This window comes from Ascaphus truei, unplaced genomic scaffold (assembly GCF_040206685.1).
Source record: "Ascaphus truei isolate aAscTru1 unplaced genomic scaffold, aAscTru1.hap1 HAP1_SCAFFOLD_509, whole genome shotgun sequence".
NCBI classification, from domain to species: Eukaryota; Metazoa; Chordata; class Amphibia; order Anura; family Ascaphidae; genus Ascaphus; species Ascaphus truei.
In genome coordinates, this window is record NW_027456840.1 from 32,717 (window position 1) to 56,753 (window position 24,037).

At 43.7% G+C, this 24,037-nt stretch overlaps 2 long non-coding RNA genes across 4 annotated transcripts in view; both read left to right on the top strand.

Moving 5' to 3' along the window:
- Positions 1-8,147: 8,147 nt before the first annotated feature.
- LOC142485008 (uncharacterized) lies at positions 8,148-13,222 on the top strand. 2 transcript variants are annotated; one of them, XR_012798346.1, is made up of 4 exons: positions 8,148-8,253; positions 9,498-9,608; positions 11,993-12,112; positions 13,133-13,222. It is a non-coding gene; the product is annotated as an uncharacterized LOC142485008 (long non-coding RNA). The 2 variants fall into 2 exon arrangements; XR_012798347.1 differs by lacking the exon at positions 9,498-9,608.
- Positions 13,223-21,204: 7,982 nt separating this feature from the next.
- The window catches only part of LOC142485007 (uncharacterized), a 73,172-nt gene continuing 70,339 nt past the window's right edge, over positions 21,205-24,037 (top strand). The window contains exon 1 of one of the 2 annotated variants that reach the window (XR_012798344.1): positions 21,205-21,300. This is a non-coding gene — a long non-coding RNA (uncharacterized LOC142485007). Of the gene's footprint in view, positions 21,301-22,525; positions 22,633-24,037 lie in introns of those variants that run through there. The other variant, XR_012798343.1, reaches the window with a different exon arrangement.

Genomic DNA, 24,037 nt, shown 5'->3' on the forward strand with positions numbered 1-24,037 from the left:
ATGCAAAGGGAAATTGTCCGCAGCGAAGTGAGATTTCAGCCCCCAAACGTCTGTAATATTAATGCAATGTCTTACTTTTGTTGCAGTGAACACTGAAGAGACGGATCTACTACAACACTGTACAGGATGAGCATACGCTACAAGCAGCAAAATGATCTTGCAGTTGACAGTATGTTGTTCTGGTAATGTGCACAATTATTATTTATGGGCTACACACCACAGTGCTGGACATATTCTGTTAACTTCAACTCTACTCCTAACATGGAGATGTCTTCCTGGTGTTACTGATTCAGTACATCATATGCACAGTGTGGTTATGATATGATGGATTGATTTAATGAACCCACCAACCAATGATGACATCTGCATCATCTTCTGTAAAGTGCAGCTACAGCATGATATTATCAGCATTTGGTGCGGTATAATCAGAGGTATCTATGTGCTTTTGTGCCTGTTTTAAGTCCTCCAGCTTAACGCCCCTACACCTCCCACTACACAGGCATACTTACTTATGCATACACTGACATCTGGCATACCTACACACACCCCAGGGCCACTTCCTTCCCCTGATGTCAGGGAGAGGATGGGCATGCAGAGTGCAGTAAATCTCCACGTTACTCTGGCCAACAGTCTTGGCCTACCTCCAGCATCTGTCACCCACAACATCTGTTCCCTCCTTGTAAAGTGCTGAACTATCTCACCTGGGTCAGTGCTATAGCTGATCACAGTGCCCGATCAGGATGTCACTGTGACAGGCAGCAGTGCAGATTGACCGGTCAATCAATGCAGTGCCGCAACATATGCACTAAATGAGATTTCCGTGCCCCCAGTCAGGTTACTCCCTGGGCAGTGACCCTGCTCACACCCTCCCCTAGTTCCACCTCTGATCACAATTATCTCTCTTGGAGAGTGTAGCAAATTGGAGTTGGGGGAATCTCACCTCTGCCATGCATGGTCACAATCTGGGCACAGGACCCAAATAGTGGGCAATGTGGCACTTCTTACAGTAGAGAATAAGTAACTTTATTCTTTACTTGTGTATTAAGGACCTTATTTGCATTAAATTCAGTCCACATGGGACCAAGACTTTCTGGCTTACTGAACAAAGTGGAATTGTTTCGTAGAGGGTGGAGAATTGTATTTTATCTGAAATTACCCCCTCTGCACAAAATACAAACAATTATACCCATACAAGTACCTTGTGGAAGTTGTTGCCCTCTATCTTCCTGTGGTCTCTCCCTGTTTCTCACCGTGCCTCCTCCCATTTCCTTGCACCTCTGCGTCTCCGCATATATCCCTATACTCAGAGCCGGCTCCGGTCAGTGACATGGGATGCCCAAATATGAGCATACCCATATATGGGCATCCATGCCACTGACCGGAGCCCGCTCTGTTGCGGATATGGAGAGAGACTGGGAGATTTACATCCCCTTATAATTCATATGGTGCATAGTACCGGCACGTATTGTTTTACCGGTACTGTGTACCTTCCTACTTCCACACTGGTACAGTATATGCTGCAGTGGGACTGAGAGGGATATATTGGTAACACATAGTCATTGTTGGGGGAATTCAATCCATTTTGAAAATAGTAATGAAATGTTTTTTACTTTTCTTTTTTTTCAGTAATGAAGAATGAAACATTTCTGTTAAAATTGAATTGGAGGTGAACTGGATTCATCATCAACTCTGCACCAGTGTGAATTGATGTTCTTTAATGTTCTGATAAGGTACATGCAACATCTCTTCCTCAACCCCTGCACCACTCTCTGCCTCTTGCCTCTCTCTCTCCACCTCCCTGCTAAGCGTATTAACCCATCTAATGTAATCCACATTCCATGTCTCACTTTACTCTTCACTTCTCACGTGCCCTCTGGAATGACTGCTCTCTGACTAACAAGGTCTATTTGTACATGACCTCTTCTGCTCTCATCATCCACCACCTCTCATTCCCCTCACCCCTGTCCTACTCGATACCTCAGCTTAATTGAACTCTCTCCTCTGACATCTACCCTTATCTCTAACCTCTCCTCACTTTCTGCTTAAACTAACTATCTTGTTAACTTTTACAATGCTATCATCTCCTCCTCCTCCCTCCTCCTCCTCCCTCCTCCTCCTCCCTCCTCCATCATATATATGCCCCTTCTAGGCTCTGACACACTCATCCCTCTAAGGCCATGATTATCATGGGCACATGCTTGGTCATCCACAGTGTGTGCGAGCGATGCAGAGCCGCCTCGGACCTCAGTGCAGGGATTGCTGCATACCCCCAGCATCTGTCACCCACAAACAATACACACACTAATACTCCCCACAATACACACTATAATACCTCCTCAATACTAATCTCCCCAATAATATTATAGCTCCAAACACAATATACACAACACCCTTACACAAGATACACAATCTAGTACTCTCCTCTGCACCTCTACACACAATATAATACTCCCACACACACAATATACACACTACCCTCCTACCCCCATAAAATACAACCAATAATACACACACACTTTGTGGATGTTGGGACCAGCTCCCGGCATGCACCAGTGAAAGAGAGAGGCCCGCAGAAGCTCGGAAGAACTCCCTCCATCCGTGCCTTCCTCCGTTTCACATCTTCTCCCTGTCTCTCTCCCTCCCTTTCCTTGCATCTCCCTGCGTCTTTACGTATACCCAGTCAGTGACGGCTCTGGTCACGTGATGCCTTAATATGGGCTTATCCATATATGTTCATCCACGTCACTAATGTGATGCCTGCACTGTTGCGGAGCTGGTACTTACGACGGGCACTTATTGTTTTATCAGTACTGCGTACCTGACTCTACCGGCCTACTTTCAACACTAGTACAATATGTGCTTCACTACGAGTGAGTGGGGAATATTGGCATCACACAGTCACTGTTGAATATGCCATTCAATCCATTTTGAAAATAGTAATGCAATGTGGTTTGGTTTTGTTTGCTTTTTGCAGTAATGAAGAATGGAAAAGTTATATTAAAATTAAATTGGAGGGGGACTAGATTCAGCATTTCATCATGAACTCTGCACTTGTGAGAATTTAACTTCTTGAATACCCTGACAGGTACACGCAACATTAAGACTATAATCTGCTGTGCAAGCTTTCGTGCTATACCTCCCCCTCAGGTTTTGATTTATACATTTGCTCCCTCAATTCATGTCCTCTAATATTTGAAAGCTCTCTCCTAGCATTTTCTCTTTACCACAGAACGTCATCCCAATGTAACCTCTCTCTTGTTCTTTCTGCTTGCTGTTTCCTCACTCCTCTGTTAAACTTTTCTAATTTCTCTAACTTCCACACTCCTGCTTTTATCCACATGTTCTCCTCTTTCCTTCCCCTACCTTTGCATGTGTCTACACACTGCACCATTTGTACAGACCTCTATTGCAGCTATTTCTGCACTGCTCAATGAAAAGCACTCTTTAATATCCTATTCTCTGGGCCCCCTCTCTCTGCGCCCCCTCTTTTGGCGCCTCCTCTCTCTGCGCCCCCTCTCTCTGCGCCTATCTGTCTCATTCTCTCTACGTCCCTCTCTCTCTACATAGAGCTATCTCTGTCTCTCTCTACACCTATCTCTGTGTCTCCTTCTATGTTTGCTGATGTGTGGGATATCTCTTATAATCTTGAACCTGCTCATATACACATCGGGCCTCCCTGCTAAGAGTGTTAACCTATCTAATGTAATCCACATTCCTTTCCTTACTTTTCTCTTCCCTTCTCCTATGCCATCTGGAATGTCCGTTCTCTGACTAACAAGGCTCTAGTTGTACATGACCTCTTCTGCTCTCATCATTCACAATCAGTCATTCCCCTCACCCCATCTTACCTGTCCCACTGATTTGCCTCTGCTTAATTAAACTCTCCTCTGACATCTACTCTAACCTCTCTGCTCTCTCTCTCTTTCCGCTTAAACTAACAATCTTATTAACTCTTACAATGCTATCCTCCTATCTATATGCCCCCTCTAGGCTCTGACACACTTGTCCCTCTAGCCCACACCCTTGGCTAAATTCCCAAACATGTTCATCACACTTCCACTCGCTGTTCTTAATGCCTATGAAGGAAATCACACAATTGATATTTGATTTTTCTACAGTAAAAATGTCTCCAGTCCTGTATAAAGCTGCTCTCTGGGGCCAAACCACACTACTTTTTTTTCACATTCATCAACACTCAAATTTAATTTACGCTGTCTTTTTTTCCCTGTATTTGACTCCCTCCACTAACCTTCTCCTCACACTTGCCATCCTTCCTTCACTTCTCCTCAAGCATTTGACTACTTCAGAGGCAAGGTGGATGCCACCCACAAGGAGATTCCTTCTGTCCCTTCCCCCTTCTCTCCTTCTACCTAATTCTCCTTCTGCATTTGACTCCTTTTCTTCTCTTACAGAGCTGGAAGCTAATCATCTTCTCTTCTCCCTCTACCACATGCCCTCTAGATCGTATCCCCTCACACCTTACTGCATCTCTTAGTCCCCACTCTCACCCACATCTTCAATTCCTCCCTATTCTCTGGCTCTTTACCCTCTTACTTTAAGCCTGTAGTGGTCACCCTTTTCTCAGAAACAACCTACACCCTATGTGCCTTACTAACTACCGCCCTGTATCCCTCCTGCTGTTTGTCTCCTAATTGCTAGAATGTCAACATTCTTAAATCACATTCCCTCCTGGATCCTTTACAACCTGCCTTTCGTACAGCTCGTTCTACAGACTGTGCTTAAAGCAAATTCCCAAGGTCACTTTTCCCTACTAATCCTACTTGATCTATCTGCTGCGTTTGATGCTCTCAATCACTCTCCTCCTTCATATTCTAAACTCTCTCTTGGTATCCGTAACACAGTTCTATCCTGGTTTTCATCATAACTTTCCTGTCACACATTCTCCATCTCTGTTGCTAACATGTCTTCGTCTTCTATTGATCTGTCTGTGGGTATACATCAGGGCTCTGTTCTGAGATCTCTCTTTCTCTCTACATACTATCATTTGGTGACCTCATCAACTCTTTGTGACAATCCTATAAATAACAAATACAAATATCAGGTCATGGGAATAAGTGATTTGGACATAAAAGTAACATTTCGGAAGTGTGGACAACTAATACATCTTGTAGATTGCCTTTACAGTGTGATGTCATTGATTCAGTAGATTGTGTGCAGACCAGGACTGCAGTACAGTGTCACTCACATGGATGACTTGCGTGGTAGAAGCTCAAGAACAAGGATGTCAAACTCCAGTCCTCGAGGGCAGCAAACAGGCCAGGTTTTCAGGATATCCCTACTGAAAACCTGGCCTGTTTGGGACCCTCGAGGACTGGAGTTTGACATGCATGCTCTAGACGGAGCACAGCTGTGGGTGGGAGGTGGATTTGCTTTGCATCAAATGGTTTGGAGCAAGGTTTATTGTATGTATTATCATAATAACAATGCAATGCTTAACTTTTATTTCAGGAGGGATGACTGCAGAACAGAAGTGAATATTGAAGCCATGTGTTCCTTTTCTTGCAAAAGAGAAAATTTGAAGGACAGTTGAAGAGAAGGAAAATTACTACACAGAGACAGATAAGCAATGTGTATATTTCTCATTTACCATTTAGTATTTGTCGTTTTATTGACTCCACACAATCCGGCTGCTACGGGTTTCACATTGAATATTTTCATCTCTACTCTACCCCTTCCTGTGATCTGAACCATGCAAGTTTTCGTTGATTCAATACATCATGAGTAGAGGGTGGCTACAGTATGAAGTAAAGACCCAAGGACCACATCTACTACCATTCATAACAAGAACATGTGCAGTAGCGCACAGCTGCAGTTCTATGTGATTGTTATGAAAGGTTGAGGTGGTTCAATTCTATGAATCTGGAGTGGGATGGATCCTGTTTGCATCATATGGTTTCATCTAGGCCAGTAGATTATATAACTCTCAGTACAGGTTACACATGGCATCAGTATTAGTGATTTAAAGAGGAGGAAAGCTTCAATGTGGAGAACAAAGCCAAGTAATGTTGAAGTTACTCCTTTTACCATTTACTTGGTCAGTCTGTACTGTCTACTCTCCACACAGCTGCTAAGGATCTTCCATTTTAAATACTTTCACCTCCTATTCTGCACTGCTTTGCTGCCCATTATTCAGAGATGCGTTCCAGTCATGTTTAGCACTCTGAATCTCTCTGCAGTCATTGGTTCAGCACATCATGGGTAGAGCATGGCTACAGATACAGCAAGCTATTATTATTTTACCGGCTGATCACCCATAATATTGCATTAAAACATAGAATATCACTTAATTTCCAAAAGATTCAGTGATGCTGATAATGCAGAATCTCACAACATTTCCCATCATAATGCCATAATGCACAAGTGGGAGAAATAATCCTTGCTATATCTGTACATTGTGTGACATATTACCTCAATGACCAATGAGAGCAAGTACATCTTCTGTATAGAGCGGCTGTGTTATGATGCAGTTATTGATCATCATTGACATAATCACAAGAATCTTATGCAAAGGGAAATTGTCCGCAGCGAAGTGAGATTTCAGCCCCCAAACGTCTGTAATATTAATGCAATGTCTTACTTTTGTTGCAGTGAACACTGAAGAGACGGATCTACTACAACACTGTACAGGATGAGCATACGCTACAAGCAGCAAAATGATCTTGCAGTTGACAGTATGTTGTTCTGGTAATGTGCACAATTATTATTTATGGGCTACACACCACAGTGCTGGACATATTCTGTTAACTTCAACTCTACTCCTAACATGGAGATGTCTTCCTGGTGTTACTGATTCAGTACATCATATGCACAGTGTGGTTATGATATGATGGATTGATTTAATGAACCCACCAACCAATGATGACATCTGCATCATCTTCTGTAAAGTGCAGCTACAGCATGATATTATCAGCATTTGGTGCGGTATAATCAGAGGTATCTATGTGCTTTTGTGCCTGTTTTAAGTCCTCCAGCTTAACGCCCCTACACCTCCCACTACACAGGCATACTTACTTATGCATACACTGACATCTGGCATACCTACACACACCCCAGGGCCACTTCCTTCCCCTGATGTCAGGGAGAGGATGGGCATGCAGAGTGCAGTAAGTCTCCACGTTACTCTGGCCAACAGTCTTGGCCTACCTCCAGCATCTGTCACCCACAACATCTGTTCCCTCCTTGTAAAGTGCTGAACTATCTCACCTGGGTCAGTGCTATAGCTGATCACAGTGCCCGATCAGGATGTCACTGTGACAGGCAGCAGTGCAGATTGACCGGTCAATCAATGCAGTGCCGCAACATATGCACTAAATGAGATTTCCGTGCCCCCAGTCAGGTTACTCCCTGGGCAGTGACCCTGCTCACACCCTCCCCTAGTTCCACCTCTGATCACAATTATCTCTCTTGGAGAGTGTAGCAAATTGGAGTTGGGGGAATCTCACCTCTGCCATGCATGGTCACAATCTGGGCACAGGACCCAAATAGTGGGCAATGTGGCACTTCTTACAGTAGAGAATAAGTAACTTTATTCTTTACTTGTGGATTAAGGACCTTATTTGCATTAAATTCAGTCCACATGGGACCAAGACTTTCTGGCTTACTGAACAAAGTGGAATTGTTTCGTAGAGGGTGGAGAATTGTATTTTATCTGAAATTACCCCCTCTGCACAAAATACAAACAATTATACCCATACAAGTACCTTGTGGAAGTTGTTGCCCTCTATCTTCCTGTGGTCTCTCCCTGTTTCTCACCGTGCCTCCTCCCATTTCCTTGCACCTGTGCGTCTCCGCATATATCCCTATACTCAGAGCCGGCTCCGGTCAGTGACATGGGATGCCCAAATATGAGCATACCCATATATGGGCATCCATGCCACTGACCGGAGCCCGCTCTGTTGCGGATATGGAGAGAGACTGGGAGATTTACATCCCCTTATAATTCATATGGTGCATAGTACCGGCACGTATTGTTTTACCGGTACTGTGTACCTTCCTACTTTCACACTGGTACAGTATATGCTGCAGTGGGACTGAGAGGGATATATTGGTAACACATAGTCATTGTTGGGGGAATTCAATCCATTTTGAAAATAGTAATGAAATGTTTTTTACTTTTCTTTTTTTTCAGTAATGAAGAATGAAACATTTCTGTTAAAATTGAATTGGAGGTGAACTGGATTCATCATCAACTCTGCACCAGTGTGAATTGATGTTCTTTAATGTTCTGATAAGGTACATGCAACATCTCTTCCTCAACCCCTGCACCACTCTCTGCCTCTTGCCTCTCTCTCTCCACCTCCCTGCTAAGCGTATTAACCCATCTAATGTAATCCACATTCCATGTCTCACTTTACTCTTCACTTCTCACGTGCCCTCTGGAATGACTGCTCTCTGACTAACAAGGTCTATTTGTACATGACCTCTTCTGCTCTCATCATCCACCACCTCTCATTCCCCTCACCCCTGTCCTACTCGATACCTCAGCTTAATTGAACTCTCTCCTCTGACATCTACCCTTATCTCTAACCTCTCCTCACTTTCTGCTTAAACTAACTATCTTGTTAACTTTTACAATGCTATCATCTCCTCCTCCTCCCTCCTCCTCCTCCCTCCTCCTCCTCCCTCCTCCATCATATATATGCCCCTTCTAGGCTCTGACACACTCATCCCTCTAAGGCCATGATTATCATGGGCACATGCTTGGTCATCCACAGTGTGTGCGAGCGATGCAGAGCCGCCTCGGACCTCAGTGCAGGGATTGCTGCATACCCCCAGCATCTGTCACCCACAAACAATACACACACTAATACTCCCCACAATACACACTATAATACCTCCTCAATACTAATCTCCCCAATAATATTATAGCTCCAAACACAATATACACAACACCCTTACACAAGATACACAATCTAGTACTCTCCTCTGCACCTCTACACACAATATAATACTCCCACACACACAATATACACACTACCCTCCTACCCCCATAAAATACAACCAATAATACACACACACTTTGTGGATGTTGGGACCAGCTCCCGGCATGCACCAGTGAAAGAGAGAGGCCCGCAGAAGCTCGGAAGAACTCCCTCCATCCGTGCCTTCCTCCGTTTCACATCTTCTCCCTGTCTCTCTCCCTCCCTTTCCTTGCATCTCCCTGCGTCTTTACGTATACCCAGTCAGTGACGGCTCTGGTCACGTGATGCCTTAATATGGGCTTATCCATATATGTTCATCCACGTCACTAATGTGATGCCTGCACTGTTGCGGAGCTGGTACTTACGACGGGCACTTATTGTTTTATCAGTACTGCGTACCTGACTCTACCGGCCTACTTTCAACACTAGTACAATATGTGCTTCACTACGAGTGAGTGGGGAATATTGGCATCACACAGTCACTGTTGAATATGCCATTCAATCCATTTTGAAAATAGTAATGCAATGTGGTTTGGTTTTGTTTGCTTTTTGCAGTAATGAAGAATGGAAAAGTTATATTAAAATTAAATTGGAGGGGGACTAGATTCAGCATTTCATCATGAACTCTGCACTTGTGAGAATTTAACTTCTTGAATACCCTGACAGGTACACGCAACATTAAGACTATAATCTGCTGTGCAAGCTTTCGTGCTATACCTCCCCCTCAGGTTTTGATTTATACATTTGCTCCCTCAATTCATGTCCTCTAATATTTGAAAGCTCTCTCCTAGCATTTTCTCTTTACCACAGAACGTCATCCCAATGTAACCTCTCTCTTGTTCTTTCTGCTTGCTGTTTCCTCACTCCTCTGTTAAACTTTTCTAATTTCTCTAACTTCCACACTCCTGCTTTTATCCACATGTTCTCCTCTTTCCTTCCCCTACCTTTGCATGTGTCTACACACTGCACCATTTGTACAGACCTCTATTGCAGCTATTTCTGCACTGCTCAATGAAAAGCACTCTTTAATATCCTATTCTCTGTGCCCCCTCTCTCTGCGCCCCCTCTTTTGGCGCCTCCTCTCTCTGCGCCCCCTCTCTCTGCGCCTATCTGTCTCATTCTCTCTACGTCCCTCTCTCTCTACATAGAGCTATCTCTGTCTCTCTCTACACCTATCTCTGTGTCTCCTTCTATGTTTGCTGATGTGTGGGATATCTCTTATAATCTTGAACCTGCTCATATACACATCGGGCCTCCCTGCTAAGAGTGTTAACCTATCTAATGTAATCCACATTCCTTTCCTTACTTTTCTCTTCCCTTCTCCTATGCCATCTGGAATGTCCGTTCTCTGACTAACAAGGCTCTAGTTGTACATGACCTCTTCTGCTCTCATCATTCACAATCAGTCATTCCCCTCACCCCATCTTACCTGTCCCACTGATTTGCCTCTGCTTAATTAAACTCTCCTCTGACATCTACTCTAACCTCTCTGCTCTCTCTCTCTTTCCGCTTAAACTAACAATCTTATTAACTCTTACAATGCTATCCTCCTATCTATATGCCCCCTCTAGGCTCTGACACACTTGTCCCTCTAGCCCACACCCTTGGCTAAATTCCCAAACATGTTCATCACACTTCCACTCGCTGTTCTTAATGCCTATGAAGGAAATCACACAATTGATATTTGATTTTTCTACAGTAAAAATGTCTCCAGTCCTGTATAAAGCTGCTCTCTGGGGCCAAACCACACTACTTTTTTTTCACATTCATCAACACTCAAATTTAATTTACGCTGTCTTTTTTTCCCTGTATTTGACTCCCTCCACTAACCTTCTCCTCACACTTGCCATCCTTCCTTCACTTCTCCTCAAGCATTTGACTACTTCAGAGGCAAGGTGGATGCCACCCACAAGGAGATTCCTTCTGTCCCTTCCCCCTTCTCTCCTTCTACCTAATTCTCCTTCTGCATTTGACTCCTTTTCTTCTCTTACAGAGCTGGAAGCTAATCATCTTCTCTTCTCCCTCTACCACATGCCCTCTAGATCGTATCCCCTCACACCTTACTGCATCTCTTAGTCCCCACTCTCACCCACATCTTCAATTCCTCCCTATTCTCTGGCTCTTTACCCTCTTACTTTAAGCCTGTAGTGGTCACCCTTTTCTCAGAAACAACCTACACCCTATGTGCCTTACTAACTACCGCCCTGTATCCCTCCTGCTGTTTGTCTCCTAATTGCTAGAATGTCAACATTCTTAAATCACATTCCCTCCTGGATCCTTTACAACCTGCCTTTCGTACAGCTCGTTCTACAGACTGTGCTTAAAGCAAATTCCCAAGGTCACTTTTCCCTACTAATCCTACTTGATCTATCTGCTGCGTTTGATGCTCTCAATCACTCTCCTCCTTCATATTCTAAACTCTCTCTTGGTATCCGTAACACAGTTCTATCCTGGTTTTCATCATAACTTTCCTGTCACACATTCTCCATCTCTGTTGCTAACATGTCTTCGTCTTCTATTGATCTGTCTGTGGGTATACATCAGGGCTCTGTTCTGAGATCTCTCTTTCTCTCTACATACTATCATTTGGTGACCTCATCAACTCTTTGTGACAATCCTATAAATAACAAATACAAATATCAGGTCATGGGAATAAGTGATTTGGACATAAAAGTAACATTTCGGAAGTGTGGACAACTAATACATCTTGTAGATTGCCTTTACAGTGTGATGTCATTGATTCAGTAGATTGTGTGCAGACCAGGACTGCAGTACAGTGTCACTCACATGGATGACTTGCGTGGTAGAAGCTCAAGAACAAGGATGTCAAACTCCAGTCCTCGAGGGCAGCAAACAGGCCAGGTTTTCAGGATATCCCTACTGAAAACCTGGCCTGTTTGGGACCCTCGAGGACTGGAGTTTGACATGCATGCTCTAGAAGGAGCACAGCTGTGGGTGGGAGGTGGATTTGCTTTGCATCAAATGGTTTGGAGCAAGGTTTATTGTATGTATTATCATAATAACAATGCAATGCTTAACTTTTATTTCAGGAGGGATGACTGCAGAACAGAAGTGAATATTGAAGCCATGTGTTCCTTTTCTTGCAAAAGAGAAAATTTGAAGGACATTTGAAGAGAAGGAAAATTACTACACAGAGACAGATAAGCAATGTGTATATTTCTCATTTACCATTTAGTATTTGTCGTTTTATTGACTCCACACAATCCGGCTGCTACGGGTTTCACATTGAATATTTTCATCTCTACTCTACCCCTTCCTGTGATCTGAACCATGCAAGTTTTCGTTGATTCAATACATCATGAGTAGAGTGTGGCTACAGTATGAAGTAAAGACCCAAGGACCACATCTACTACCATTCATAACAAGAACATGTGCAGTAGCGCACAGCTGCAGTTCTATGTGATTGTTATGAAAGGTTGAGGTGGTTCAATTCTATGAATCTGGAGTGGGATGGATCCTGTTTGCATCATATGGTTTCATCTAGGCCAGTAGATTATATAACTCTCAGTACAGGTTACACATGGCATCAGTATTAGTGATTTAAAGAGGAGGAAAGCTTCAATGTGGAGAACAAAGCCAAGTAATGTTGAAGTTACTCCTTTTACCATTTACTTGGTCAGTCTGTACTGTCTACTCTCCACACAGCTGCTAAGGATCTTCCATTTTAAATACTTTCACCTCCTATTCTGCACTGCTTTGCTGCCCATTATTCAGAGATGCGTTCCAGTCATGTTTAGCACTCTGAATCTCTCTGCAGTCATTGGTTCAGCACATCATGGGTAGAGCATGGCTACAGATACAGCAAGCTATTATTATTTTACCGGCTGATCACCCATAATATTGCATTAAAACATAGAATATCACTTAATTTCCAAAAGATTCAGTGATGCTGATAATGCAGAATCTCACAACATTTCCCATCATAATGCCATAATGCACAAGTGGGAGAAATAATCCTTGCTATATCTGTACATTGTGTGACGTATTACCTCAATGACCAATGAGAGCAAGTACATCTTCTGTATAGAGCGGCTGTGTTATGATGCAGTTATTGATCATCATTGACATAATCACAAGAATCTTATGCAAAGGGAAATTGTCCGCAGCGAAGTGAGATTTCAGCCCCCAAACGTCTGTAATATTAATGCAATGTCTTACTTTTGTTGCAGTGAACACTGAAGAGACGGATCTACTACAACACTGTACAGGATGAGCATACGCTACAAGCAGCAAAATGATCTTGCAGTTGACAGTATGTTGTTCTGGTAATGTGCACAATTATTATTTATGGGCTACACACCACAGTGCTGGACATATTCTGTTAACTTCAACTCTACTCCTAACATGGAGATGTCTTCCTGGTGTTACTGATTCAGTACATCATATGCACAGTGTGGTTATGATATGATGGATTGATTTAATGAACCCACCAACCAATGATGACATCTGCATCATCTTCTGTAAAGTGCAGCTACAGCATGATATTATCAGCATTTGGTGCGGTATAATCAGAGGTATCTATGTGCTTTTGTGCCTGTTTTAAGTCCTCCAGCTTAACGCCCCTACACCTCCCACTACACAGGCATACTTACTTATGCATACACTGACATCTGGCATACCTACACACACCCCAGGGCCACTTCCTTCCCCTGATGTCAGGGAGAGGATGGGCATGCAGAGTGCAGTAAGTCTCCACGTTACTCTGGCCAACAGTCTTGGCCTACCTCCAGCATCTGTCACCCACAACATCTGTTCCCTCCTTGTAAAGTGCTGAACTATCTCACCTGGGTCAGTGCTATAGCTGATCACAGTGCCCGATCAGGATGTCACTGTGACAGGCAGCAGTGCAGATTGACCGGTCAATCAATGCAGTGCCGCAACATATGCACTAAATGAGATTTCCGTGCCCCCAGTCAGGTTACTCCCTGGGCAGTGACCCTGCTCACACCCTCCCCTAGTTCCACCTCTGATCACAATTATCTCTCTTGGAGAGTGTAGCAAATTGGAGTTGGGGGAATCTCACCTCTGCCATGCATGGTCACAATCTGGGCACAGGACCCAAATAGTGGGCAATGTGGCACTTCTTACAGTAGAGAATAAGTAACTTTATTCTTTACTTGTGGATTAAGGACCTTATTTGCATTAAATTCAGTCCACATGGGACCAAGACTTTCTGGCTTACTGAACAAAGTGGAATTGTTTCGTAGAGGGTGGAGAATTGTATTTTATCTGAAATTACCCCCTCTGCACAAAATACAAACAATTATACCCATACAAGTACCTTGTGGAAGTTGTTGCCCTCTATCTTCCTGTGGTCTCTCCCTGTTTCTCACCGTGCCTCCTCCCATTTCCTTGCACCTCTGCGTCTCCGCATATATCCCTATACTCAGAGCCGGCTCCGGTCAGTGACATGGGATGCCCAAATATGAGCATACCCATATATGGGCATCCATGCCACTGACCGGAGCCCGCTCTGTTGCGGATATGGAGAGAGACTGGGAGATTTACATCCCCTTATAATTCATATGGTGCATAGTACCGGCACGTATTGTTTTACCGGTACTGTGTACCTTCCTACTTTCACACTGGTACAGTATATGCTGCAGTGGGACTGAGAGGGATATATTGGTAACACATAGTCATTGTTGGGGGAATTCAATCCATTTTGAAAATAGTAATGAAATGTTTTTTACTTTTCTTTTTTTTCAGTAATGAAGAATGAAACATTTCTGTTAAAATTGAATTGGAGGTGAACTGGATTCATCATCAACTCTGCACCAGTGTGAATTGATGTTCTTTAATGTTCTGATAAGGTACATGCAACATCTCTTCCTCAACCCCTGCACCACTCTCTGCCTCTTGCCTCTCTCTCTCCACCTCCCTGCTAAGCGTATTAACCCATCTAATGTAATCCACATTCCATGTCTCACTTTACTCTTCACTTCTCACGTGCCCTCTGGAATGACTGCTCTCTGACTAACAAGGTCTATTTGTACATGACCTCTTCTGCTCTCATCATCCACCACCTCTCATTCCCCTCACCCCTGTCCTACTCGATACCTCAGCTTAATTGAACTCTCTCCTCTGACATCTACCCTTATCTCTAACCTCTCCTCACTTTCTGCTTAAACTAACTATCTTGTTAACTTTTACAATGCTATCATCTCCTCCTCCTCCCTCCTCCTCCTCCCTCCTCCATCATATATATGCCCCTTCTAGGCTCTGACACACTCATCCCTCTAAGGCCATGATTATCATGGGCACATGCTTGGTCATCCACAGTGCGTGCGAGCGATGCAGAGCCGCCTCGGACCTCAGTGCAGGGATTGCTGCATACCCCCAGCATCTGTCACCCACAAACAATACACACACTAATACTCCCCACAATACACACTATAATACCTCCTCAATACTAATCTCCCCAATAATATTATAGCTCCAAACACAATATACACAACACCCTTACACAAGATACACAATCTAGTACTCTCCTCTGCACCTCTACACACAATATAATACTCCCACACACACAATATACACACTACCCTCCTACCCCCATAAAATACAACCAATAATACACACACACTTTGTGGATGTTGGGACCAGCTCCCGGCATGCACCAGTGAAAGAGAGAGGCCCGCAGAAGCTCGGAAGAACTCCCTCCATCCGTGCCTTCCTCCGTTTCACATCTTCTCCCTGTCTCTCTCCCTCCCTTTCCTTGCATCTCCCTGCGTCTTTACGTATACCCAGTCAGTGACGGCTCTGGTCACGTGATGCCTTAATATGGGCTTATCCATATATGTTCATCCACGTCACTAATGTGATGCCCGCACTGTTGCGGAGCTGGTACTTACGACGGGCACTTATTGTTTTATCAGTACTGCGTACCTGACTCTACCGGCCTACTTTCAACACTAGTACAATATGTGCTTCACTACGAGTGAGTGGGGAATATTGGCATCACACAGTCACTGTTGAATATGCCATTCAATCCATTTTGAAAATAGTAATGCAATGTGGTTTTGTTTTGTTTGCTTTTTGCAGTAATGAAGAATGGAAAAGTTATATTAAAATTAAATTGGAGGGGGACTAGATTCAGCATTTCATCATGAACTCTGCACTTGTGAGAATTTAACTTCTTGAATACCCTGACAGGTACACGCAACATTAAGACTATAATCTGCTGTGCAAGCTTTCGTGCTATACCTCCCCCTCAGGTTTTGATTTATACATTTGCTCCCTCAATTCATGTCCTCTAATATTTGAAAGCTCTCTCCTAGCATTTTCTCTTTACCACAGAACGTCATCCCAATGTAACCTCTCTCTTGTTCTTTCTGCTGGCTGTTTCCTCACTCCTCTGTTAAACTTTTCTAATTTCTCTAACTTCCACACTCCTGCTTTTATCCACATGTTCTCCTCTTTCCTTCCCCTACCTTTGCATGTGTCTACACACTGCACCATTTGTACAGACCTCTATTGCAGCTATTTCTGCACTGCTCAATGAAAAGCACTCTTTAATATCCTATTCTCTGGGCCCCCTCTCTCTGCGCCCCCTCTTTTGGCGCCTCCTCTCTCTGCGCCCCCTCTCTCTGCGCCTATCTGTCTCATTCTCTCTACGTCCCTCTCTCTCTACATAGAGCTATCTCTGTCTCTCTCTACACCTATCTCTGTGTCTCCTTCTATGTTTGCTGATGTGTGGGATATCTCTTATAATCTTGAACCTGCTCATATACACATCGGGCCTCCCTGCCTCTGCCTCCCTGCTAAGAGTGTTAACCTATCTAATGTAATCCACATTCCTTTCCTTACTTTTCTCTTCCCTTCTCCTATGCCATCTGGAATGTCCGTTCTCTGACTAACAAGGCTCTAGTTGTACATGACCTCTTCTGCTCTCATCATTCACAATCAGTCATTCCCCTCACCCCATCTTACCTGTCCCACTGATTTGCCTCTGCTTAATTAAACTCTCCTCTGACATCTACTCTAACCTCTCTGCTCTCTCTCTCTTTCCGCTTAAACTAACAATCTTATTAACTCTTACAATGCTATCCTCCTATCTATATGCCCCCTCTAGGCTCTGACACACTTGTCCCTCTAGCCCACACCCTTGGCTAAATTCCCAAACATGTTCATCACACTTCCACTCGCTGTTCTTAATGCCTATGAAGGAAATCACACAATTGATATTTGATTTTTCTACAGTAAAAATGTCTCCAGTCCTGTATAAAGCTGCTCTCTGGGGCCAAACCACACTACTTTTTTTTCACATTCATCAACACTCAAATTTAATTTACGCTGTCTTTTTTTCCCTGTATTTGACTCCCTCCACTAACCTTCTCCTCACACTTGCCATCCTTCCTTCACTTCTCCTCAAGCATTTGACTACTTCAGAGGCAAGGTGGATGCCACCCACAAGGAGATTCCTTCTGTCCCTTCCCCCTTCTCTCCTTCTACCTAATTCTCCTTCTGCATTTGACTCTTTTTCTTCTCTTACAGAGCTGGAAGCAAATCATCTTCTCTTCTCCCTCTACCACATGCCCTCTAGATCGTATCCCCTCACACCTTACTGCATCTCTTAGTCCCCACTCTCACCCACATCTTCAATTCCTCCCTATTCTCTGGCTCTTTACCCTCTTACTTTAAGCCTGTAGTGGTCACCCTTTTCTCAGAAACAACCTACACCCTATGTGCCTTACTAACTACCGCCCTGTATCCCTCCTGCTGTTTGTCTCCTAATTGCTAGAATGTCAACATTCTTAAATCACATTCCCTCCTGGATCCTTTACAACCTGCCTTTCGTACAGCTCGTTCTACAGACTGTGCTTAAAGCAAATTCCCAAGGTCACTTTTCCCTACTAATCCTACTTGATCTATCTGCTGCGTTTGATGCTCTCAATCACTCTCCTCCTTCATATTCTAAACTCTCTCTTGGTATCCGTAACACAGTTCTATCCTGGTTTTCATCATAACTTTCCTGTCACACATTCTCCATCTCTGTTGCTAACATGTCTTCGTCTTCTATTGATCTGTCTGTGGGTATACATCAGGGCTCTGTTCTGAGATCTCTCTTTCTCTCTACATACTATCATTTGGTGACCTCATCAACTCTTTGTGACAATCCTATAAATAACAAATACAAATATCAGGTCATGGGAATAAGTGATTTGGACATAAAAGTAACATTTCGGAAGTGTGGACAACTAATACATCTTGTAGATTGCCTTTACAGTGTGATGTCATTGATTCAGTAGATTGTGTGCAGACCAGGACTGCAGTACAGTGTCACTCACATGGATGACTTGCGTGGTAGAAGCTCAAGAACAAGGATGTCAAACTCCAGTCCTCGAGGGCCGCAAACAGGCCAGGTTTTCAGGATATCCCTACTGAAAACCTGGCCTGTTTGGGACCCTCGAGGACTGGAGTTTGACATGCATGCTCTAGAAGGAGCACAGCTGTGGGTGGGAGGTGGATTTGCTTTGCATCAAATGGTTTGGAGCAAGGTTTATTGTATGTATTATCATAATAACAATGCAATGCTTAACTTTTATTTCAGGAGGGATGACTGCAGAACAGAAGTGAATATTGAAGCCATGTGTTCCTTTTCTTGCAAAAGAGAAAATTTGAAGGACAGTTGAAGAGAAGGAAAATTACTACACAGAGACAGATAAGCAATGTGTATATTTCTCATTTACCATTTAGTATTTGTCGTTTTATTGACTCCACACAATCCGGCTGCTACGGGTTTCACATTGAATATTTTCATCTCTACTCTACCCCTTCCTGTGATCTGAACCATGCAAGTTTTCGTTGATTCAATACATCATGAGTAGAGTGTGGCTACAGTATGAAGTAAAGACCCAAGGACCACATCTACTACCATTCATAACAAGAACATGTGCAGTAGCGCACAGCTGCAGTTCTATGTGATTGTTATGAAAGGTTGAGGTGGTTCAATTCTATGAATCTGGAGTGGGATGGATCCTGTTTGCATCATATGGTTTCATCTAGGCCAGTAGATTATATAACTCTCAGTACAGGTTACACATGGCATCAGTATTAGTGATTTAAAGAGGAGGAAAGCTTCAATGTGGAGAACAAAGCCAAGTAATGTTGAAGTTACTCCTTTTACCATTTACTTGGTCAGTCTGTACTGTCTACTCTCCACACAGCTGCTAAGGATCTTCCATTTTAAATACTTTCACCTCCTATTCTGCACTGCTTTGCTGCCCATTATTCAGAGATGCGTTCCAGTCATGTTTAGCACTCTGAATCTCTCTGCAGTCATTGGTTCAGCACATCATGGGTAGAGCATGGCTACAGATACAGCAAGCTATTATTATTTTACCGGCTGATCACCCATAATATTGCATTAAAACATAGAATATCACTTAATTTCCAAAAGATTCAGTGATGCTGATAATGCAGAATCTCACAACATTTCCCATCATAATGCCATAATGCACAAGTGGGAGAAATAATCCTTGCTATATCTGTACATTGTGTGACGTATTACCTCAATGACCAATGAGAGCAAGTACATCTTCTGTATAGAGCGGCTGTGTTATGATGCAGTTATTGATCATCATTGACATAATCACAAGAATCTTATGCAAAGGGAAATTGTCCGCAGCGAAGTGAGATTTCAGCCCCCAAACGTCTGTAATATTAATGCAATGTCTTACTTTTGTTGCAGTGAACACTGAAGAGACGGATCTACTACAACACTGTACAGGATGAGCATACGCTACAAGCAGCAAAATGATCTTGCAGTTGACAGTATGTTGTTCTGGTAATGTGCACAATTATTATTTATGGGCTACACACCACAGTGCTGGACATATTCTGTTAACTTCAACTCTACTCCTAACATGGAGATGTCTTCCTGGTGTTACTGATTCAGTACATCATATGCACAGTGTGGTTATGATATGATGGATTGATTTAATGAACCCACCAACCAATGATGACATCTGCATCATCTTCTGTAAAGTGCAGCTACAGCATGATATTATCAGCATTTGGTGCGGTATAATCAGAGGTATCTATGTGCTTTTGTGCCTGTTTTAAGTCCTCCAGCTTAACGCCCCTACACCTCCCACTACACAGGCATACTTACTTATGCATACACTGACATCTGGCATACCTACACACACCCCAGGGCCACTTCCTTCCCCTGATGTCAGGGAGAGGATGGGCATGCAGAGTGCAGTAAATCTCCACGTTACTCTGGCCAACAGTCTTGGCCTACCTCCAGCATCTGTCACCCACAACATCTGTTCCCTCCTTGTAAAGTGCTGAACTATCTCACCTGGGTCAGTGCTATAGCTGATCACAGTGCCCGATCAGGATGTCACTGTGACAGGCAGCAGTGCAGATTGACCGGTCAATCAATGCAGTGCCGCAACATATGCACTAAATGAGATTTCCGTGCCCCCAGTCAGGTTACTCCCTGGGCAGTGACCCTGCTCACACCCTCCCCTAGTTCCACCTCTGATCACAATTATCTCTCTTGGAGAGTGTAGCAAATTGGAGTTGGGGGAATCTCACCTCTGCCATGCATGGTCACAATCTGGGCACAGGACCCAAATAGTGGGCAATGTGGCACTTCTTACAGTAGAGAATAAGTAACTTTATTCTTTACTTGTGGATTAAGGACCTTATTTGCATTAAATTCAGTCCACATGGGACCAAGACTTTCTGGCTTACTGAACAAAGTGGAATTGTTTCGTAGAGGGTGGAGAATTGTATTTTATCTGAAATTACCCCCTCTGCACAAAATACAAACAATTATACCCATACAAGTACCTTGTGGAAGTTGTTGCCCTCTATCTTCCTGTGGTCTCTCCCTGTTTCTCACCGTGCCTCCTCCCATTTCCTTGCACCTCTGCGTCTCCGCATATATCCCTATACTCAGAGCCGGCTCCGGTCAGTGACATGGGATGCCCAAATATGAGCATACCCATATATGGGCATCCATGCCACTGACCGGAGCCCGCTCTGTTGCGGATATGGAGAGAGACTGGGAGATTTACATCCCCTTATAATTCATATGGTGCATAGTACCGGCACGTATTGTTTTACCGGTACTGTGTACCTTCCTACTTTCACACTGGTACAGTATATGCTGCAGTGGGACTGAGAGGGATATATTGGTAACACATAGTCATTGTTGGGGGAATTCAATCCATTTTGAAAATAGTAATAAAATGTTTTTTACTTTTCTTTTTTTTCAGTAATGAAGAATGAAACATTTCTGTTAAAATTGAATTGGAGGTGAACTGGATTCATCATCAACTCTGCACCAGTGTGAATTGATGTTCTTTAATGTTCTGATAAGGTACATGCAACATCTCTTCCTCAACCCCTGCACCACTCTCTGCCTCTTGCCTCTCTCTCTCCACCTCCCTGCTAAGCGTATTAACCCATCTAATGTAATCCACATTCCATGTCTCACTTTACTCTTCACTTCTCACGTGCCCTCTGGAATGACTGCTCTCTGACTAACAAGGTCTATTTGTACATGACCTCTTCTGCTCTCATCATCCACCACCTCTCATTCCCCTCACCCCTGTCCTACTCGATACCTCAGCTTAATTGAACTCTCTCCTCTGACATCTACCCTTATCTCTAACCTCTCCTCACTTTCTGCTTAAACTAACTATCTTGTTAACTTTTACAATGCTATCATCTCCTCCTCCTCCTCCCTCCTCCATCATATATATGCCCCTTCTAGGCTCTGACACACTCATCCCTCTAAGGCCATGATTATCATGGGCACATGCTTGGTCGTCCACAGTGCGTGCGAGCGATGCAGAGCCGCCTCGGACCTCAGTGCAGGGATTGCTGCATACCCCCAGCATCTGTCACCCACAAACAATACACACACTAATACTCCCCACAATACACACTATAATACCTCCTCAATACTAATCTCCCCAATAATATTATAGCTCCAAACACAATATACACAACACCCTTACACAAGATACACAATCTAGTACTCTCCTCTGCACCTCTACACACAATATAATACTCCCACACACACAATATACACACTACCCTCCTACCCCCATAAAATACAACCAATAATACACACACACTTTGTGGATGTTGGGACCAGCTCCCGGCATGCACCAGTGAAAGAGAGAGGCCCGCAGAAGCTCGGAAGAACTCCCTCCATCCGTGCCTTCCTCCGTTTCACATCTTCTCCCTGTCTCTCTCCCTCCCTTTCCTTGCATCTCCCTGCGTCTTTACGTATACCCAGTCAGTGACGGCTCTGGTCACGTGATGCCTTAATATGGGCTTATCCATATATGTTCATCCACGTCACTAATGTGATGCCCGCACTGTTGCGGAGCTGGTACTTACGACGGGCACTTATTGTTTTATCAGTACTGCGTACCTGACTCTACCGGCCTACTTTCAACACTAGTACAATATGTGCTTCACTACGAGTGAGTGGGGAATATTGGCATCACACAGTCACTGTTGAATATGCCATTCAATCCATTTTGAAAATAGTAATGCAATGTGGTTTTGTTTTGTTTGCTTTTTGCAGTAATGAAGAATGGAAAAGTTATATTAAAATTAAATTGGAGGGGGACTAGATTCAGCATTTCATCATGAACTCTGCACTTGTGAGAATTTAACTTCTTGAATACCCTGACAGGTACACGCAACATTAAGACTATAATCTGCTGTGCAAGCTTTCGTGCTATACCTCCCCCTCAGGTTTTGATTTATACATTTGCTCCCTCAATTCATGTCCTCTAATATTTGAAAGCTCTCTCCTAGCATTTTCTCTTTACCACAGAACGTCATCCCAATGTAACCTCTCTCTTGTTCTTTCTGCTGGCTGTTTCCTCACTCCTCTGTTAAACTTTTCTAATTTCTCTAACTTCCACACTCCTGCTTTTATCCACATGTTCTCCTCTTTCCTTCCCCTACCTTTGCATGTGTCTACACACTGCACCATTTGTACAGACCTCTATTGCAGCTATTTCTGCACTGCTCAATGAAAAGCACTCTTTAATATCCTATTCTCTGTGCCCCCTCTCTCTGCGCCCCCTCTTTTGGCGCCTCCTCTCTCTGCGCCCCCTCTCTCTGCGCCTATCTGTCTCATTCTCTCTACGTCCCTCTCTCTCTCTACATAGAGCTATCTCTGTCTCTCTCTACACCTATCTCTGTGTCTCCTTCTATGTTTGCTGATGTGTGGGATATCTCTTATAATCTTGAACCTGCTCATATACACATCGGGCCTCCCTGCCTCTGCCTCCCTGCTAAGAGTGTTAACCTATCTAATGTAATCCACATTCCTTTCCTTACTTTTCTCTTCCCTTCTCCTATGCCATCTGGAATGTCCGTTCTCTGACTAACAAGGCTCTAGTTGTACATGACCTCTTCTGCTCTCATCATTCACAATCAGTCATTCCCCTCACCCCATCTTACCTGTCCCACTGATTTGCCTCTGCTTAATTAAACTCTCCTCTGACATCTACTCTAACCTCTCTGCTCTCTCTCTCTTTCCGCTTAAACTAACAATCTTATTAACTCTTACAATGCTATCCTCCTATCTATATGCCCCCTCTAGGCTCTGACACACTTGTCCCTCTAGCCCACACCCTTGGCTAAATTCCCAAACATGTTCATCACACTTCCACTCGCTGTTCTTAATGCCTATGAAGGAAATCACACAATTGATATTTGATTTTTCTACAGTAAAAATGTCTCCAGTCCTGTATAAAGCTGCTCTCTGGGGCCAAACCACACTACTTTTTTTTCACATTCATCAACACTCAAATTTAATTTACGCTGTCTTTTTTTCCCTGTATTTGACTCCCTCCACTAACCTTCTCCTCACACTTGCCATCCTTCCTTCACTTCTCCTCAAGCATTTGACTACTTCAGAGGCAAGGTGGATGCCACCCACAAGGAGATTCCTTCTGTCCCTTCCCCCTTCTCTCCTTCTACCTAATTCTCCTTCTGCATTTGACTCTTTTTCTTCTCTTACAGAGCTGGAAGCAAATCATCTTCTCTTCTCCCTCTACCACATGCCCTCTAGATCGTATCCCCTC